Below are 9043 nucleotides of genomic sequence, written 5' to 3'. Positions count from 1 at the left end.
GAGGTGAGGTGAGGTGCGGTGATCAACTATGTATGGTGTGCTGAGCAGCTGAGGAAAACTTGGACTGCTGTTTTGGCTTTTGGGGATTTAGGGTTAGGGGGAAGGGGGCAAGGGGGCCGGTTACACAAAAATCGCCGGTTTTTATCAAAATCGGACGGTTCAAACCGATTTTATCCGGTTCTATTTTTTATCCGATCAAAATGACTAACCGGACCGGTTAGGTGCAGTTCATCAGTTTTCCGATCGAACCGTCGGTTCGATCCGGTTCTTACAACTATGTCATAGACTCATAGACCAATAGATAGAGTACAATAACCAAAAATAGGTAATTTATTTTTAATAAAAAACAAAAATTAAATTCTTATCGTTCTATTGCAATGCCTTATTCTCCACAACTCCTCCCTAATCCTAAAACTCAATTTAAAAATTTTATTAAATTGCTATCCTATGTACTCTGAAAATTTAAAAAAAAAAAAAAACTAAGTACTCTATGTATAACAATATAATAAAAAAAAAGCAACACAAATTTCACATGAACTCTGTTTTTCAGAGTTCAAAATTACACAAAAAAAAAAGAAAAAAACATTTACCAGGAACAGGCGCCGAGGATGGAAAGGAAGCACAACAAAGAGGCGACAGAAGAGTGGCGGAGCGGAGATTAATTGGTGACCGGTGAAGGAGCGGCAATTTTGTGCAACCGATTCTGCCGTATGAGAAGAAGGAACGGCGGGCAATTGGCAACTGATTCTGTGTCTGAGAAGATGGTGTGGCGACGGCGACGGCTATAGCGACAATGAGCCGCGACGGCGACGGTGATAGTGACGGCACACTGGGAGGTAACGGATTGGTGAGGGACTGAGAAGTTTAAAAATTTGTTTTTGGTGTCATTAAACAGGTAGAAAAAGATTTTTTTTAAAATATATTTGACAAAATTTTAACTATAAAAGTAAAAGTATTAAACAAATATCTCTATTAAAAATTATAATTTATATTTTTTAAATATTTTTTATTTAAAAATATTTTAATATTTATAATAAAAAATATTTTTATATCGGTTCCGCTACGTTACCAACAGCATATCTGCCAACTTCTACCAACTCTTATTTATAATTGTGTTTCATGGAAGTGTGTTCGTGGATGTGTCTAATAAAAATGTCTTTTTTATAGCTGTGTTTAATAGAAGTGTCTTTATAGATATATTTTCTGGATGTGTCTCTTTAAATATGTATTTAAAATATATTAATTATTAGACACATCTACGAACACACTTCCATGAAACACAATTATAAATAAGAGTTGACAGAAGTTGGCAGATATGCTGTTGGTAACGTAGACTTTTCCTTTTTATATTATTTCACTCAAATATAATTATTAAATAAAAAATATTTTTATATGAAATATTTAAATATATATTTTTTAATTTTTTTTTAAAAAAAATATCACTTAAAACAACTTTTCATAAAAGTCTTAATTTTGGGAGGGTTCAAGTGTTTGTTTTTAAAAATTGAGGTTAGGCCAAAATCACAGTTCTCTCCTTCAGAGGCTATGTGGCCAAAAATTATTTTGGGGTTAAAATGGTAAAATGATGGTTGTATAGCCCATTTTTACCTTTATATATAATGTTTTTTTTTTGTTACCAAAGATAGGAGACTCGAACCTGCAACCTCTTAAATGAGTATGGGAAAATTATGCCATTTGAGCTATAACTCATTGGCTAAAATTTGGAAAGATATGTGACTCGAACCCCGCGACCTCTTAATTGAGTATGGGGAGTCTATGCTGATGAGTTTGGAAAATTCTAAATTAATATTAGTGATGACTAAACATTATTAAAATTAATTAATTACAAAATTATTAATCTGAATTTTTCATTCAATATATATTGATTAAATAATTTTGTTACAGGTTTTAATATTGGGCCGAAAACAAATTTCTGGTGCAAGCCCAATTACTCTCAGCCTTTGGTTTTAAAAAAATATATGATGAATATGGCTGATTTGATTCTTTATGTTACTTGGGCCCAAATGATTTTGATTGCTCTAAGCCTAAGTGTGCTACATGCTTTCCATTTGCTTTATGCATGTTTCAACTTTCTATCAGGAAAGCAAATGTTATTATTGGGCCAAGATCAAATATTGTTGCAATCAAGCCCAACTTTATGAAAGTTCCTCATGCATGATCCGAAACCAAAAAAGAAAGAAAGCAAAATTGCTTTCAACGGATCCAAGGATTCAAACATGTGATGGATTCCAAAATTCATTCAATTGCCATTTATTGCATGGGAACTATGAGAGAGAATATGAGTGACTTTGATTTGATGGGCATCATTGAGCTACACATTACTCAGTAAAGGGAAGTGAACATTTATTTTTTGCTTTATCAAAATACATTAGTTAATGTTCAATTTCTCTTTCTTCTCTCTCTCACATCCCTTTCTCTCTTCGGTTATTACACAGGAAACATTGGTAGCCATGGAAGCAAAAATGAGCTACCGAAAGGAAGAGAAAGCAAGCCTAAAGACCATCACAATGATGGCAAGAAAACATACAAAAATAAAAATGAGCTGTGACTGAGATTGTCACCATTTATGGATAGATTTGGTGAGGTAATATTAGCTTCTCCATGCTCAAAAAGGAAGAAGAAGATCTCGGCCAGCAAAGGGAGATTCTTGAAGTATGGCTTGTCTTTGATTCTATTTAACCACCACAGGGAGTAGCTAGAGTGGCGAAGTGATGGTTGAGGCAGAAATTGAAGCAGATGAAGTCATTATCATCATGAAGCATCAAGGGCCAGAAATCCATCTTGGAGAACAAGGCAAGGATGGAGAGCTCGGATTGATGAAGGGTGATGATCAAGAAAGGACTAGAGGTAATTGCATGTTGGGTTTTGCATGGTTATCTCCTTTCTCTCTATGTGGCCGAACCGGTTTCTTGAAGGAAGAAGAAGTTGGCTTGGGCTTTTGGCTTCAAGTGTGGAGGCTTCTCTCTTTTATAAAAAGGGAGAACAGCCACTGGTTGAAGCAAGGAGTTAGAAGTAAGCAGTAAGAGTGCAAGGCACAGGATTCTCAGAGCTACCTAAGCTTACAGATTTTCTTCTCCTTCAATGTATTCTGTTTTGTATTTTTCTATTTAATTTTGTCATGTCTTGAGTGTCATGGAAAAAGGCAAACAGTGAGGTTTGTATGAAAAAGCCATAGAGCGAAAAAAGGCAGAGAGTGCAAAATTAAAAGAAAAAGTCATAGATGTCTTAGAGTTCCTTTGTTCATCTATGTTGTGTTTCATGATTCTGTGGAAATCCCCTTGTAAGTTGGGTTAGCACTTTACAGTTTGTAATCTGGTTGATTATAGTGAAATTCCATCATTGTTGTGATGGAGACTGGATGTAGGCTGCACTGCACTTAGCAGCCGAACCAGGATATATCTGGGTGTAATCTTCCTTCTCTCCTACACCATTTCTATTTTCTACTGCACAGGAGCAAAAACCAAAAATGTCTCGTGCCAAGTGACGAGATAAAATGAAAATGTCTCGTGGCTAGGGACGAGCTAAAAACAGAAAAGTCTCCTCTAAATCCAGCAAGTGTTAGCAAGCAAAAAAGGGCTAAGATTCAACCCCCTTCTCTTAGCCACTGAAACCATCATATGCCATTTGCGCTATAATAGAAATTAATTTTTAAATAATTAATATTAATTAATTTTTTTTCAAAAATTATTTAGTATTTTACATAAATTAATTTTTAAATAATTAATATTAATTAATTTTTTTTTAAAAATTATTTATTATTTTTTTCCATTTAAAACTATCATTTAAGATTTAATTTTATAATTTAAAATAAAAATAATTGTTAAAAAATTAGTTTATTAGTTCAATTAATAAAAAAATGTGTCTGATCTAAAATTAGTTTTTTCTTCAATTAACTTTATTTTTATTACTGTAATACATATTAATAATCGTTACTTAAAAATCAGTGTCACTAATTATTAGTGACATTTTTGCAATCAATTAGATTGGTGTTTTACATAACGATTAAGAATCTAACGATGAATTTTTTTTCAATTATGATCACTAAATCGAACATTATTAAGGAATTTGTTGCAAGTAAAATTTGCTTATAATGAGTACATATAAGCATAAAAATTGAAAGTAACATGATGTGATATTATTAAATAAAGAGTAAAGTATTGTTTTTGTTTTCAACGTTTTGGGTAAGTTTTAAAGTTGTCTCTAACGTTTAAATCATCCTAACATTTTAAAATTGACTCAATATTGTCCTGTCGTTAGGGATCTGTTAACATAATTGATACATAAATGAGGTGGTTTTAAAACGTTAGGAACTTAAATAGGACGAAATTGTTGGAGACAAAAATGATACATAGAAATAAATTTTAATTTTATCTTTCAATAATATCAATTTTCACCATACATAGTTATTCAATTATTTTTAATCACATTGCTTTTGTTCTAAATAAATTTATTTTTTTATAATTTTACTCTTAAAAATTTGTACTCATCATAAAATATTTGTAGAATGACTAGTACATAAATTTGTGAGGAAAAAATGATACATATACAACAAAGTAATGTGATTCTAGTCATTCTACAAATATTTCATGATAAGTAAAAATCTTTAAGAGTAAAATTATAAAAAAAATAAATTTATTTAGAATCAAATTAAAGTAATGTGATTAAGTGTAATTTACTTAGATGTGATTAACAAATAATTGAATAACTATGTACCGTAAAAGATTGATATTAGTAAAGGATAAAATTAAAATTTATTTCTATGCATCGTTTTTGTCCCCAACGTTTTTCGTCTTATTTAAGTCCCTAACATTTCAAAATCGTCTCAATTTTATCCCGCCGTCAATTCCATTAACAGATTTCTAACGGCAGGACAATATTGAGTCAATTTTGAAACGTTAGGTCTTTAAATAGGACGATTTAAGTGTTAAAGATAACTTTGAGACTTACCCAAACGTGCGTTGAAGACAAAAACGATACTTTACTCTTAAATAAAATAAAAGAAGGTTAAATATACAACTTCTTTATTGATTTCCTAAAATTGAATATGCACGTATGTTAATTATTTAACAATATTTCCACTCCCAGCAAGTAAATGGAAACAAAAAAATCAAAAAATGATTACTCCTATTTTTAATACCTAATAATTAATTTAAACAATAATCAATTGAAAGATTAATTTGCTTCTTCTTAACATGAATGCATGTCCTTGTCCATTATTTCAAGGCTTATTATTAGCCACTAGTAGGATCACCCTTTGATGGGTTTGGAGATCCTTTTTGAAGCATTTGAATCAAACTCCCATCTTCTTTTAATGGCCTCCATGCTTCTCCAAATTTAGGGGTTGTAACCAAAATTACCAACATAATCACAATGGCTATCAAGAGGATCCTCCTATAATAACAACTGCTAGAAAGAGACATTATATTTAATTAATCTCTCTTGAAAATGGAACACTTCCTAACAAATTTGTTGGGTACTTGGTTCAAGATTTTAAAATGGAAAAATTCTTATCAAGAAATAATGCTTCTATATGTGAATTGAATAAGCAGGTTTCAAAGGGAAAAAAATGTGTAAAACAATATATAATTAGTGTACTTTATAGATGTTATATATGTTGTCTTGAATTTGAAAGGTACAAGAATAATAATGGTAGAGAGTTAGTTTGTGAGAGTTGATGAGATAATGGATTTGATGAAGTTGTGTGTCTACAAATACACACATATTTATAGAGGGCGGATGTCGTATGTTATATTATATTCTTAGCTATTTGGTTCGTTTAGAAGAATTCTTTGGGTTGACTTTGAATGCATTTTGAATTTGAATTTCATGTTGAAAACTGTATAGCGAAAATGAGATTGAACAAATCAAATAAACTCAGTTTGGACTAGAAAGCGCTTTCAATCAAAAGACAAGTGATCTATGTTGATTTGTGTGAACTAATAATAATAATAATAATAATAAATAGTTCCTTATTTGTAAATCACCTTTTCTTAATACGTTAGAAAAGGAGAAAAAAAAAAAAAAAAAGAAACAACGGTCTGAATGACTCCAACATTGAAAGGATCAAATTCTAGTTAGTGCTACTGCGTACTAAATAATTCAGTTTAGAACAGTTAGAAACAATAGAGTAATATAAAAAAAAAAGTGTTTTTGTGTATTTTTTAGTATATAATCAAAAATACAATAATGTATAAGAATATATATAGATACTAAAAAAAATCAAAGTAATAAAAATATAAAATTTTATAATAAATATACAAATATGCTATATAAATATAAATGATGCTAACTTATCTTAATTAATCCTAATTATACTCTAACATCCTTCTTCAAACTCAAATGGAAGTTAAGAATACCATTTTGAGTTTGAATACTAGAGCCCGAAAATGAATAAGATGATGAGTCTTCATGAAAATATCAACAGTCTGATCTAGAGTTCCAACAACTATAAGACGAACAACATTAATAAAGAGACGTTTTCAGACAAAATGACAATCAATCTCAATGTGTTTGGTGTGGTAATAAAAAAACATCATTATAGACAATCTGAATAGCATTGTGGTTGTCCCAAAAAACATCAGTTGGGGACGACTGATCGAGGAGCACCTAAGTCTTCAAAAAACCAACGAATCGAGACAACCTTAGCAGTAGTGTCAACAAGAGCACAATATTCAACTTCTGTGCTTGATCGAGCAGTGAACGTTTGCTTCTTGACTCGCCAGGAAATGAGAGAGTCACCAAGAAATAAACAATAATCAATAGTAGAACGACGATCAGTGAAATCGTCAGCTCAATCAGTATCTAAGCACGCCTGAAGGGTGAAAGTTGAATGGGCAAAAAAATGAAGGCCATGAAAAAGAGTGTATTTGATGTAGCGAAGAATGCGAAGAACTGCCACATAGTGAGTAGTACGAGGAGTTGACAAGTACTGGCTAAGAATATGAATTGGATAGGCGATGTCTTGTCGTGTGACATTCAAGTAGACAAGACCTCCAACTAACTGTCGATAAAGAGTAGATTATCCAAAACAGTGTCATCCATAAGAGTAAACCGAATATTAGGCTCAAGAGGAGTAGGCTCAGTGTGACTATCTGTAATTCCAACTGGAGAAAGAAGTTCCGAAGCATATTTAACTTGAGAGAGATAGATATCGTCATCTATGGATATGACTTTTAGGCCAAGAAAATAACTGAAAAAACCAAGATCTTTTATATCAAAAGTGTGGTGAAGAGATGCTTTAAGATCAGAGATACCATCAACATTATCTCCAGTAATGACCATGTCATCAACATACAAAAGTAGAAGAATAACTCTACATTCACTTTTACGAATAAAGAGAGCATTCTCATGAGGGATGCAAGTGAAACCGAGATTGCATATAGTGGTGCTGAACTTTGCAAACTATTCACGTGGAGCTTGCTTAAGACCATAAAGTGTCTTACGAAGGAGACAGACTTTTTTTGAAGGACAAGGATATCCTAGGGGTAGTTTCATATAGACCTTCTTTTTTAAATCCCCACTAAGAAATACAATCTTCACATCCATCTGACTGAGAGACCATTTTTTGACCACAGCAATGGCAAGGAGAGCACAAACAGATGTGACACGAGCAAAAGGAGCAAAAGTCTCTTCATAATCAATACCATACTCTTCATATGCCTTAGCATCAGTAGAATCTTTAAGAACAGGCTTACAAAAGGTCAATTGATCCCAAATAATTTTCATATGAGCAAGAAAATCAAAACTGCTTGTCCATATTCTTACTTAACGCTATGAAGCTTCTTTAGCAGTTGGTACTGATAGGAGAGATAAAAAATAGTAAATTGTTTTGCCAAATGACGCATACCTCTTTAATAGTTTTAAAATACCCAAACTGTAAATGAATGCTTGGAGTAGAAGTGTTGCGAAACCGAGTGATAATCTGATGATTTTTACTATCTCAATCTTTCAATTTCTCCACAAAGTCTTTCTCAATATCCTCCTTAGATTTGGAGGTCCCATCTTTCGATTTTTTAGTCACAGTTGGCTTAACAGGACAAACAACATCATCAGTCACATAGCGCCATAATTTTCGCCCTTCAAGAAATCCTCTCATAACTTTAACCCAATGAGCATAGTTGGAACCATTAAGGACAACAGAAAAAAGCTGAAAAATATCTGATTTTTCCATAATAGCAGAAACAAAGACAAAAAGGAGAAAAAACTACAAAATCGGGGCAAAAATCGAAAAACAGAGAATAAAATCAAAAAGAGCTCACCAAAAAAACCTAAGAAAAGGTCCCACTATCTGCCACGTCAGCAGCCACATTAGCAGAGAAGGACACGTGGCGACGCGTGAGAGGAGAAGGAAAACACGTCAATGCTGACGCAACGAGGATGTGGCACACGGGTCAGGAGACGGGTCGGGTTGGGCTTGGAGGGATGCAGGTTGAAAACGGGTCCGTGTGTAGCGTCGTTGTGTGACACGTGGGACGTTACTGGGTCATTGATCTTGGGCATGGATCCAACAGTGCTAAAGGCGTCTGGAGGAAGGAAGAACCTGAAGCGAACAGCGAGCTTCAAGCGGCGCGTGAAGACACGTCCGGTGGTTGCTGGCGACGTTTTTGGACTCGTTGAACTCGTGACAACGAGACGAAAAGAGTAGTAAGGGCGGTGACAAACCAAGGCGTCGGAAATGATCGAAAATCAAGAACAAAGAACACTGTCGGAAGAAAAAATAAAAGGGCTATGAACTATTTTTCATAGAGAAAAAAAAACTTATGCTCCTAATACCATATTAGAAATAAAAATAATCTCAAGAAAATTTTTGTGTATTATTTAGTATATAATCAAAGATATAATGTACAAGGATATATATAGATATTAGAAGAATCAAAATAATATAAATATAAAATTTTATAATAAATATACAGATATGCTATATAAATATAAATGATGTTAACTGATTTTAATTTATCTTAATTATACTGCAATAAAAACAATGATAAAATTAAAACAAATAAAACATACATTTAAACTTGTG

The sequence above is a fragment of the Arachis ipaensis genome, chromosome B2, assembly GCF_059453495.1.
Source record: "Arachis ipaensis isolate K30076 ecotype BB chromosome B2, ASM5945349v1, whole genome shotgun sequence".
Classification (NCBI taxonomy): Eukaryota; Viridiplantae; Streptophyta; class Magnoliopsida; order Fabales; family Fabaceae; genus Arachis; species Arachis ipaensis.
The sequence above is the reverse complement of the archived record's forward strand: the minus strand, read 5'-3'. Positions refer to the sequence as shown.